At 44.0% G+C, this 12,422-nt stretch overlaps 1 protein-coding gene and 1 pseudogene across 2 annotated transcripts in view; both read right to left on the bottom strand.

Annotated features, from left to right (window-relative positions):
- LOC143768681 (formyl peptide receptor 2-like) overlaps window positions 1-11,464 on the bottom strand; it is a 102,361-nt gene extending 90,897 nt beyond the window's left edge. Inside the window, exon 1 of the mRNA XM_077257326.1 lies at window positions 11,405-11,464. The gene's annotated coding sequence lies outside the window, so the exon portion shown is untranslated. The remainder of the gene's footprint in view (window positions 1-11,404) is intronic.
- On the bottom strand, window positions 2,851-6,498 carry LOC143768679 (chemerin-like receptor 1; annotated as a pseudogene). The gene is made up of 2 exons (XR_013213989.1): window positions 6,481-6,498; window positions 2,851-4,012 (listed from the first exon to the last, which is right to left on the bottom strand). The product of XR_013213989.1 is annotated as a chemerin-like receptor 1 (transcript).
- Window positions 11,465-12,422: the final 958 nt, after the last annotated feature.

The raw sequence follows: 12,422 nt of genomic DNA, 5'->3' as shown, positions 1-12,422 counted from the left end.
CGCCGATACCGATACCCGATACCAATGCAAGTCAATGGGACACAAGTATCGGAAGGTATCCTGGATGGTTCCCAGGGTTTGAAGGAGCGGAAACTCTCCTTCAGGCCCTGGGATCCATATTCATGTAAAAAATAAAGAATTAAAATAAAAAATATGGATATACTCACCCCTCTGGCGGCCCCTGGACCTTACCGATGTAACCAGCAGCCTCTGTTCCTAAGAATGAGGAGTGAAGGACCTTCGATGATGTCGCGGCTTGTGATTGGTCGCGTGACCTCTCATGTGACCGCTCACGCGACCAATCACAAGCCGCGACGTCATCGCAGGTCCTAAACTCACTGCATTCTTAGGAACGGAGGCTGCCGGTTACATCGGTAAGGTCCAGGGGCCGCCGGAGGGGTGAGTATATCCATATTTTTTATTTTAATTCTTTATTTTTTACATGAATATGGATCCCAGGGCCTGAAGGAGAGTCTCCTCTCCTCCAGACCCTGGGAACCATACACTGGGAACTTCCGATTCCGATTTCCGATATCACAAAAATATCGGAACTCGGTATCAGAATTCCGATACAGCAAATATCGGCCGATACCCGATACTTGCGGTATCGGAATGCTCAACACTACTCATAAGTAAAACAAAGTTAACAAAATTTTTCCAGAAAATGAATGTCATAAAATTAAAACCTCCAGGTTCAGTGGAATTGCTGTTTTTTCTTGTTTTTTATTTTTTTTATTCCATCCCACCTTCTCCCATTTTTCTGTATTTAACATGAAGAGTGTCATGCAAATCTACAATAAAAAACAAAAGTTCAAATAGCTCATACAGGCATGCTGATACTTGTGTTATCACCATTATCTGTAAAATTCAACTCCCGCTTCCTAAAACTCAATGTAGACAAAACCGAACTCATCATCTTTCCCCCATCTCGCGTAAACCCCCTACCTGATCTACCTATTACGGTAAAGGGCATCACGCTCTTTCCTGCACATGAAATCCGCTGCCTCGGGTTAACTCTCGACTCTACCCTGTCCTTCAAGTTGCAAGTCCAAACTCTTGCCACCTCCTGTCGCCTCCAACTCAAAAATAATGCCAGAATCCATCCCTTCCTCAGCCCACAATCTACTAAAACTCTTGTGCATGCCCTCATCATCTCCCGCCTCGATTACTGCAACACCCTCCTCTGTGGCCTCCCCGCTAACTCTCTTGCACGGCTCCAGTCTGTCCTCAACTCTGCTGCCCGCCTAATCCACCTCTCTCCTCGCTACTCCCCTGCTTCTCCCCTCTGAAAATCCCTCCACTGGCTCCCAATTCCCCAACAAATCCAGTTCAAACTACTAACACTGATCTACAAAGCCATCCACAACCTGTCCCCTCCCTATATCTCTGAACTAATCTCCCACTATCTTCCCTCACATAATCTCTGATCCTCTCAAGACCTCCTACTCTCCTCTACACTTATTCGTTCCTCACACAACCACCTCCAAGATTTCTCCCGAATATCCCCCATCCTCTGGAACTCCACGCCTCAACACATCCGATTATCCACCACCCTCGGCTCCTTCAGATGGAACCTGAAAACTCATCTCTTCAGGAAAGCCTACAGCCTGCAATAACCATTCTGCCGCCTCACCACTAGTGTTGAGCGATACCGTCCGATACTTGAAAGTATCGGTATCGGAAAGTATCGGCCGATACCGGCAAAGTATCGGATCTAATCCGATACCGATACCCGATACCAATACAAGTCAATGGGACTCAAGTATCGGACGGTATCCCTGATGGTTCCCAGGGTCTGAAGGAGAGGAAACTCTCCTTCAGGCCCTGGGATCCATATTAATGTGTAAAATAAAGAATTAAAATAAAAAATATTGATATACTCACCTCTCCGACGCAGCCTGCACCTTACCGAGGGAACCGGCAGCCTTCTTTGCTTAAAATGCGCGCGTTTACTGCCTTCCGCGACGTCACAGCTTCTGATTGGTCACGTGCCACCCATGTGACCGCGACGCGACCAATCACAAGCTGTGACGTAATTTTCAGGTCCTGAATGCCTAGAATTAGGCATTCAGGACCTGAAAATTACGTCACGGCTTGTTGTGATTGGTCGCGTCACGGTCACATGGGCGGCACGCAACCAATCACAAGCCGTGACGTAATTTTCAGGTCCTGAATGCCTAGAATTAGGCATTCAGGACCTGAAAATTACGTCACGGCTTGTGATTGGTCGCATCATGGTCACATGGGCGGCACGCGACCAATCAGAACCCGTGACATCACGGAAGACAGTAAACGCGCGCATTTTAAGCAAAGAAGGCTGCCGGTTCCCTCGGTAAGGTGCAGGCTGCGTCGGAGAGGTGAGTATATCAATATTTTTTATTTTAATTCTTTATTTTACACATTATATCGATCCCGATACCGATTCCCGATACAACAAAAGTATCGGATCTCGGTATCGGAATTCCGATACCGCAAATATCGGCCAATACCCGATACTTGCGGTATCGGAATGCTCAACACTACTCACCACCACACGAGCAGCCGTGTCACCAACCGCCGGAGCTGCCGCATCACCAACCGCCGGAGCTGCCGCCTCACCAACCGCCAGAGATGCCACCGCCTCACCACCCGCCAGAGATGCCACCGCCTCACCACCACCAGAGCTGCCACTCCCCCGACCTCCTGTCTCCTCCCCATTATCCTGTATAATGTACGTCCACAAGGACAGGGTCCTCTCCCCTCTGCACTAGTCAGTCATTGTAAATTTGTTTACTGCAAACGTTATCTATAACTAACCCTCTACGAAACCCCTCTTCTCATGTACAGCACCATGGAATTAATGGCGCTATATGAATAAATAATAATAATAATAAATCTAAATTACCAGGTCACTTTTGCCACAAACGGTTCATAGTGCTATGTTGATTATGCTGATGGGATAATCAAAAAAGGTAAAATTCTTGGAAGTTGACAAAAAAAAAAAGAAGCAGAACAAATATGTGGCATGATTTAAAAGGAAATAAGGATTTATTTACAGCAGAATTATTTGTTCTGCAGTGCATTTCCAACATTTTCTTGTTCTTTACACAGGTAATTAGGATGTTCTCCTAAGGCTCTTTCTAATCTGGAGGGGATGGATCTGAAAAAACTTTGTTGAAAATCCGGTCCCCTAAAAACATAAATTATTGGATTGATGCAACTGTTAAGACAAGCCAGGGTGGTAACAATAGTATTTGCAATAACAAATGGAATGATATCGTCATCATAAATGGTTGTTAGTGGCCAGATGTAATATGGAAACCAGCAGATGACGAAACACAATATAACAGCGGTGATGATCCTGGAAGATCTCTGAGATCTCTGGGATCTCTTACTTTTTTTAAGTTTGTAAAAAATGGTGGCATAACTGGTGAGGATGATGAGAAAAGGGATGACACACATCATAACTAACCTGATCAGTTGAATAGTTTCTTTCATCTTATAGAATTGAGGCTCTGTATAACTGAGCTCTAGGCACCATTCACTTCGATCATCCAAATAGTGTATATATCAGAAAAATACTGAAAACGATACAATTAAGCTCAGCCCCCAAACGATGGCTGTAGAGATTCTCACCAGTTTACGGGTTCTATGAACTTTTGCCCGAAATGGCCACATGACGGAGACCCAGCGGTCAATACTCATGGCCGTCAGGAGAAGAACACTGGTGCTCATGTTAAGATAAAATGGTAAAATGCTCCAAGGGCAGAATGAAATATATGCATATTGTGAGAAAACTGTAGCCCACTCAGCAATTCTCAGAGGCAGAGACGCACAGCACAAGAAGTCTGCGATGGCCAGGTGGAGGAACCACACGGCACTGATTGTCTTCTTCATCCTGAATCCGGCAATCCAGATGACTAACCCATTACCGATAATCCCGAGAGCAAAAATTATGCTCAATAAAGTAATTGACATCTTTTGTAAAATGTTCAGATAAATATCAATCATTTTGTCGTGTTTGTCAGATGACCTGAGAAGACATCATCGGGTAAACATTAGGCAAATATATTTGTAGTTCTATAAACTTCTGCCTTGTATTCAGGGGGTACATGGAAGAAAGGGACTGACATCAAACTGTAGAGAGTACAATTAAAACTTATCGCTATGACCTACACAGCTCACCACAGTTCTGCACCACCATATATCTCTTTCCTTATCTCTGTCTAACACCTTTCCCTTGCTCTCCGTTCTGCAACTGATCTAACACTAAGATCCTCCATAATCCGAACCTTGCAACTCATTCTCCAAGACTTCTCTCATGCTGCACCAGTTTTCAGGAATGCATTACCCCATATGATCCAATTAAAGGGAATCTGTCACCTACTTTTTTGTATATAAGCTATGGCCACCACCTTTAGGGGCTTATCTACAGCATTCTGTAATGCTGTAGATAAGCCCCCGATGTAACCTGAAAGATAAGAAAAACAAGTAATATTATACTCACCTGGGGGGCAGTCCGGTGCGGTCTGGTCCGATGGGCGTCGTGGTCTGTCCGGCGCCTCCCATCTTCATGCAATGATGTGCTTTTCCTTGCTTCCTGTCGTGGCTGTGGCTCAGGCGTACTTTATCTGCCCTTTGAGGGCAGAGCAAAGTACAGCAGTGCGCAGGCACCAGGAAAGATCAGAGAGGCCCAGCGCCTGAGCACTGCAGTACTTTGCTCTGCCCTCAACATGGCAGATAAAGTACGCCTGCGCAGGAGCCATGACAGAAAGCAAGGAAGAGGATGTCATTGCATGAAGATGGGATGTGACGCCCATTAGACCGGACAGCACCGGACCGCCCCCCAGGTGAATATAATATAACTTGTTTTTCTTCTCTTTCAGGTTACATTGGGGTCTTATCTACAGCTTTACAGAATGCTGTAGATAAGCCCTGATGGCAGTGGCCGAAGCTTATATACGAAAAAGTAGGTGACAGATTCCCTTTAATATCTGACCACTACAATTTTAAGGGTTCTTTACAAACACATCTCTTTAGAAAGGCCTATCACCTCACACAGTAATCTAAGACTTTCCTGTTCTTTCTTTCTAAATTTTCCTCATAATCTGCTCCATCCTATACATCTGTCTCCACATCCTCCATCCACCCAATAGCACTTAGTAACTGTAATTAGACAGATTCTGGCTGATGACCAAATCATGCAGTTTTAGATCATCATGATGGCTGGACCACACTTGACGACCACGCTCTAACTATTGTGTTCCCTGTATTTCCATATAGATTGCAATCTTGTGAGCAGGACCCTCGCTCCTCCTGTAATTGGTGAACTATGTGTTCCTTTGAGATGTCTTTATCGTCGGTACATATCCCAACCTAATGGTAAAGTGCTTTAAAATCTAAATAAAATAATGCCGTAATTATATGACTAAAAAGACACCATCATATTCCCCCTATTCTAAAACAGGAAGTCACAGGACTCATTGTTCCTTTTCACTTTATTTGCCCAGAAAACCCTAAAAACCTTTTTTCAATTCCTGTTAGAAAATTTGAGAAGGCTTATAAGTAGACCATGGATGTTTGGGTTGGTCGGGTTTGACCAAACTGTAGTCCAAAGTTCGGTTTGGGTACCAGAACTCTACCCGAACCCGATTCCCAGAGAAGTCATTGGTGACCCAAATGTTTGGCTGTAAAATGGTCATAGTAAAGTCTAGGGGGATTCAAAAGGAAAAAAAAATGGAAGTAAGAGCAGGACAATTGCCCTGCAAGCAAACGTAGATAGGGAAACGTCTTAAAGTAACATACAATAGAAAAAATAGAAAATAAAAGCTAAGCGTTAGAATTAGCGCATCTATTGTTCTTATACTGTGGCAGCTGAGGGCTAGTTTTTTTTAGGCTTGGAAGGGCCAGATATCCATGTACCTTTACATCCTATTAATATCAGCCCAGAGTTGTATGCTTTCCCTTAGCTGGTTATTAAAAATGGGGTACCCTACGTCATGTTTTAAATTTATTCATTTATTATGTCTGCACCAAAGAAGAGCTTTAGATGTGCGCTGCCCAGTTAAACAGCTCTAAATTGGAAACGTATATTCACTGCTCCCGACTCCCATCTCTTGGCGTCACGACATTGAAAGTAAAAATCTTCACAGGCGCCGAGAGGTAGGTTGGGGGGAGCAGTGACAATTCATTTTCATTTTACATCTGATTAACTTCGCGGTCAGCTGAGTGCTGTTTCCATCCATTTCAGTGATTTTCCTGCTCGCCAGCTCTCCAGGTAGGGTCTGGGTCAGATTGAGTTCAGAAACGTAATTATCTTCCATTGACCCCCTAATAGTATATGTTTGTAGACACTTTAATGGGTTAACCAGAGTTTCCATCATTTTTACAGGAATAATAATGCTGAATGTAGAACGGATGTATCCTCATGAATACTGATATATTCTGGGGCGGAGGCTTGGAAATAAATGTGAATGGAGTCTGCACTGATTATAAACTTACCGGTTGCTGTAGTCCCGAGTTATATTAGATGCGGTCAGGATAACATCAGCAGCATCCATTCTGAGTTTTTCTAAAAAATAAAAACATATACGGGCTATTTGACCAGAAGACCTGGCCTCCACAGTCACCAGACCTGAACCCAATCAAGATGGTTTGGGGTGAGCTGGACCGCAGAGTGAAGGCAAAAGGGCCGACAAGTGCTAAGCATCTCTGGGAACTCCTTCAAGACTGTTGGAAGACCATTCCCGGTGACTACCTCTTGAAGCTCATCAAGAGAATGCCAAGAGTGTGCAAAGCAGTCATCAAAGCAAAAGGTGGCTACTTTGAAGAACCTAGACTATAAGATATAATTTCAGTTGTTTCACACTTTTTTGTTAAGTATATAATTCTCTCTCACAAATCACTTAACCATCTGCTCCCTCTTTCTATCCTCCTTCTCCTAGTCGCTGGAGACATCTCTCCAAACCCCGGCCCCCCATGTTATAGCCAGTCAAACCTCCCAATTGCTACACCCAGAAACCCCTCTAACCTTATTAATATTCCATGCATGCCTTCTGTCTCTTTCAATTGTGCCCTTTGGAATTCTCGCTCTGTGTGTAATAAACTCTCCTTCATTCATGACTTCTTCCTTTCTAATTCTCTTAATCTCCTGGCTCTTACTGAAACCTGGATCTGCTGCTCTTTCATATGGTGGACTACACTTTTCTCATACCCCAAGATCAGACAACAGAGCAGGTGGAGGCGTTGGTCTGCTCCTTTCACCCAAATGTACCTTCCAAGCTATCCCCAAGTACCCTCACTTGTATTCCCTTCCTTTGAGGTCCATGCTGTCAGACTCTACGTCCCCTTCTCCATGCGAGTGGCGGTGGTAAATCGTCCTCCCGGCCCCTCTCATCAGTTCCTGGATCACTTTGCCACCTGGCTTCTACACTTTCTCTCTTGTGACACCCCCACCCTCATCATGGGTGATTTCAACATCCCCATTGCTTCTCCCCTCTCCCCATCTGCTTCTCACCTTTTATCTCTAACCTCCTCTTTCAGCCTCTCGCAGCATACTAACTCTCCAACGCATGAAGATGGAAACTCCCTTGACTTGGTTTTCTCCCGGCTTTGCTCACTGGATGATTTCACAAACTCCCCTCTCCAGCTCTCTGACCACAACCTTCTTTCATTCTCTATCAAGAACTGCCGTCCCGCTCAGGTCACCCCCACTTTCCACACTTATAGAAACATACAGGCCATTAACACCCAGAAACTTATGAAGAACTTGCAGTCCTCATTGGCCCCAATGTTCTCCATCTCATGTCCTGATTCTGCTCTGAAGCATTACAATCAAACCCTGCAAAGTGCCCTGGATGAAGCTGCACCTCCTATACATAGAACAACTCGACACAGACGGCGACAACCGTGGCACACGCTGCAAACACGTTTCCTGCAGCGGTGCTCCAGGTGCGCCGAACGTCTGTGGAGAAAATCTAATCTACCCTAAGATTTCATCCATTATAAGTTCATGCTAAAAACATACAACTCTGCCCTTCACCTCTCCAAACAAACCTATTTCAACACCCTCATCACCTCACTGTCCAATAACCCTAAACGTCTCTTTGACACTTTCCAGTCCCTACTCAACCCAAGAGAGCAGGCCCCAACCACAGATCTCCGTGCTGACGATCTGGCCAATTACATAAAAAAAAAAATTGACCACATTCGACAGGAAATCATCTCCCAATCTCTTCATACCATGCACTATCCTCCCTCCCCCACTGCATCTAGTTCACTCTCTGACTTTGAGCCAGTTACAGAAGAAGAAGTAAGCAGGCTCCTTGCATCTTCTCGCCCGACCACTTGCACCAGTGACCCCATTCCATCACATCTCCTCCAGTCCCTTTCCCCGGCTGTCACCTCTCACCTAACAAAAATATTCAACCTTTCCCTCACTTCCGGTATTTTTCCCTCCTCATTTAAGCATGCCATCATACATCCATTACTTAAAAAACCCTCCCTCGACCAAAATTGTGCCGCTAATTACAGACCTGTCTCTTATCTTCCCTTCATCTCTAAACTCCTCGAACGCCTGGTCCACTCCCGTCTTACCCGCTATCTCTCAGATAACTCTCTTCTCGACCCTCTTCAATCTGGCTTCCGCTCTTTACACTCGACTGAAACTGCCCTCACTAAAGTCTCTAATGACCTGCTAACAGCTAAATCTAATGGTCACTACTCCATGCTAATTATCTTGGATCTCTCCGCAGCATTCGACACTGTGGATCATCAGCTCCTCCTCACTATGCTCCGCTCCATCGGCCTCAAGGACACCGTTCTCTCCTGGTTCTCCTCCTATCTCTCTGACCGATCCTTCACTGTATGTTTTGCTGGTTCCTCCTCCTCTCACCTTCCCCTTACTGTTGGGGTTCCTCAAGGATCAGTCCTAGGCCCCCTCCTCTTCTCTTTGTACACTGCCCCTATTGGACAAACAATCAGTAGATTTGGTTTCCAGTACCATCTCTATGCTGACGACACCCAATTATACACCTCTTCTCCTGCTTTCAAGTCGGCCTTCTTAGAAAACACCAGTGGTTGTCTTACCGCTGTCTCTAACATCATGTCCTCCCTCTATCTGAAACTGAACCTGTCAAAAACTGAACTCCTCCTGTTCGCTCCCTCTACTAACCTACCTTTGCCTGACATTTCCATCTCCATGTGTGGTTCCACCATTACTCCAAGGCAACATTCCCGCTGCCTTGGGGTCATCCTTGATTCCGAGCTTTCATTCACCCCCCACATCCGATCACTGGCTCGCTCTTCTTATCTGCATCTCAAAAACATTTCTAGAATTCGCCCTTTTCTTACTTTCGACTCTGCAAAAACTCTTACTGTCTCACTTATTCATTCTCGTCTGGACTATTGTAACTCTCTACTAATCAGCCTCCCTCTTACCAAACTCTCCCCGCTCCAATCTGTCCTGAATGCTGCTGCCAGGATCATATTCCTCACCAACCGCTACACCGATGCCTCTACCTTGTGCCAGTCATTACATTGGCTACCCATCCACTCCAGAATCCAGTACAAAACTACTACCCTCATCCACAAAGCACTCCATGGCTCAGCACCACCCTACATCTCCTCTCTGGTCTCAGTCTATCACCCTACCCGTGCCCTCTGCTCCGCTAATGACCTCAGGTTAGCATCCTCAATAATCAGAACCTCCCACTCCCGACTCCAAGACTTTACACGTGCTGCGCCGATTCTTTGGAATGCACTACCCAGGTTAATACGATTAGTCCCCAATCCCCACAGTTTTAAGCGTGCCCTAAAAACGCATTTGTTCAGACTGGCCTACCGCCTCAACGCATTAACCTAACTATCCCTGTGTGGCCTAATAAAAAACAAACAAACAAACAAAAAAAAAAACATAATCATGTTCCTCGCATCATGTTGTCATACACTTTATGCAGTTAATAGCACTCTGTGTCTCTACTGCTACATACTTAGGCTGTCAACTGGTTCATGCAGCCTTAAATGAACACCCGAGCCTTACACTATGGCTGGTCCAATTAACTAAAGCAATTGTTACCATCCACCTCTTGTGTCTCCCCTTTTCCTCATAGGTTGTAAGCTTGCGAGCAGGGCCCTCATTCCTCCTGGTATCTGTTTTGAACTGTGATTTCTGTTATGCTGTAATGTCTATTGTCTGTACAAGTCCCCTCTATAAGTTGTAAAGCGCTGCGGAATATGTTGGCGCTATATAAATAAAAATTATTATTATTATAATTCCACATGTGTTAATTCATAGTTTTGATGCCTTCATCGTGAATTTACAATTTTCATAGTCATGAAAATACTGAAAAATCTTTAAATGAGAAGATGTGACCAAACTTTTGGTCTGTACTGTATATGAATAATAATAATCATGATAATAAAGATTGTTATGTCATTGTCGTGAAATCTATCTATCTATTAGAGATAAGTGAGCAATAAAACTCTCAAATGTTCCTTACTCGAACTGAGCAATTCGTAATGCTCAGATGCTCGTTTCGAGTAGCGAGTATAATGTGAGTCAATGGTAAATCCAAGCATTTTTACGGCAGACCCTACAAATAGGTATGGGGGGCAGTGAAAATGTTGAAATGGATTGAAAAACTGAGGAAAGGAAGGAGAACAAGATAGGTATGAATTATAAGGTTCTGCAGCAGCTGCGGTGAATTATAGGGTTCTGCAGCAGATAAAGTGTGTATTATGAGCTGCAACAGCTGAGGTGTTTATTAAGAGGTTCTAAAGTAGCTGAGATATACCTTATGCAATTATGCAGCAGATGAGGGGTATAACAAGATGATGTGCTACAGCTGAGATATGTATCATGAGGGTGCAACAGGAGCTGAGGTGCTGATTATGAAGTCCTGCAGTAGGTGAGGCGTGTACTATTAGGCTTCTGCAGCAGCTAAGGTGAGGATTATGATGTTCTGCAGCAGCTGAGATGTGTTATAAAAGACTGCAGCAGCTGAGGTGTTCATTACGAGGTTCTAAAGTAGCTCAGATATGCCTTATGCAATTCTGCAGCAGATGAGGGGTATATCAAGATGATCTGCTACAGCTGAGATCTCTATTATGAGATGCTAGAGGAGCTTAGGTGCTGATTATGAAGTCCTGCAGTAGGTGAGATGTGTACAATTGGGTTCTGCAGCAGCTAAGGCGAGGATTATGATGTTCTGCAGCAGCTGAGATGTGTTATTAAATATTGCAGCAGCTGAGGTGTACAGTGAGATTTTACTGCAACTTAGGTGTCTCTTTTGAGGTTCTGAAAATATTCTAAATAATATTGATATAACAGCAGCGACAGAACATACACTATAAAACTTACAATAAAAGTTCGACAAATAATTTCTATGAAAATTAAAGGTTTATCATGATATCTTCAGTCACTTACCTTTTAATTTCTCAGACTATTCACTTTTTGCAGCAGATACAATGTATCATGTTTTCCAAAGAAATGACCAATCAAGAAATGAGCAATACGACTTTATATAGACAGGCTTAATATAAAAAGTCAAGTGACCGGGTTCTGAGATTGTGTAACTGATTGGCACAGAAACGTTTACAGCTATCTATCTGTGCAGTCACATGTGGATGGGACCAGATATTACAAGGAATGATGCACAGTCATGCCTGAAAGTGTTGGCACCCTTGAAATTGTTCCAAAAAATGAAGTATTTCTCCCACGAAGTTATTGCAATTGCACATGGTTTGTTATACACATGCTTATTTCCTTTGCGTATATTGGAACAACACAAAAAAAAATTGAGAAAAAAGGTAAATTGGACATATCACCCAAAACTCATAAAAAGTGCAGGATAAAACTGTTGGCACCTTGTCAAAATTGTGAGTAAACAACTTTGTTTTGAGCATGTGATGCTCGGTCAAACTCACTTGTGGCAAGTAACAGGTGTGGGCAATATGAAAAGGGTAGAAGTTGCCTCGGTCTTTGCATTGTGTCTGTGTGTGCCACACTAAACATAGAGAACATAAAGAGAAGAGAACTGTCTGAGGACTTGAGAACCAAAATGATTGAAAAATATCAACAATCTCAACGTTACAAGTCCATCTCCAGAGATCTCGAGGTTCTTCTATCTACGGTGCCCAACATAATCAAGAATTTTACAAACCATGGCACTGTGGCTAATCTCCCTGGACATACACAGCAGAGAAAAATTAATGAAAGGTTGCAATGCAGAATAGTCTAGATGGTGGATAAGCAGCCCCAAACAGGTTCCAAAGAAATTCAAGCCGTCCTGCAGGCCCAGGGTGCATCAGTGTCAACGCAAGCTATTCATCGCCATTTGAATGAAATGAAATACTATGGCAAAACACCCAGAAGGACACCCACTGATGACACAGAGACAGATGACTCTTCAGAACTGCGGTGGATACATCGTTTTTTGAACATA

Source organism: Ranitomeya variabilis, chromosome 4 (genome assembly GCF_051348905.1).
Source record: "Ranitomeya variabilis isolate aRanVar5 chromosome 4, aRanVar5.hap1, whole genome shotgun sequence".
In the NCBI taxonomy this organism is placed as follows: Eukaryota; Metazoa; Chordata; class Amphibia; order Anura; family Dendrobatidae; genus Ranitomeya; species Ranitomeya variabilis.
The sequence above is the reverse complement of the archived record's forward strand: the minus strand, read 5'-3'. Positions and strand labels throughout refer to the sequence as shown.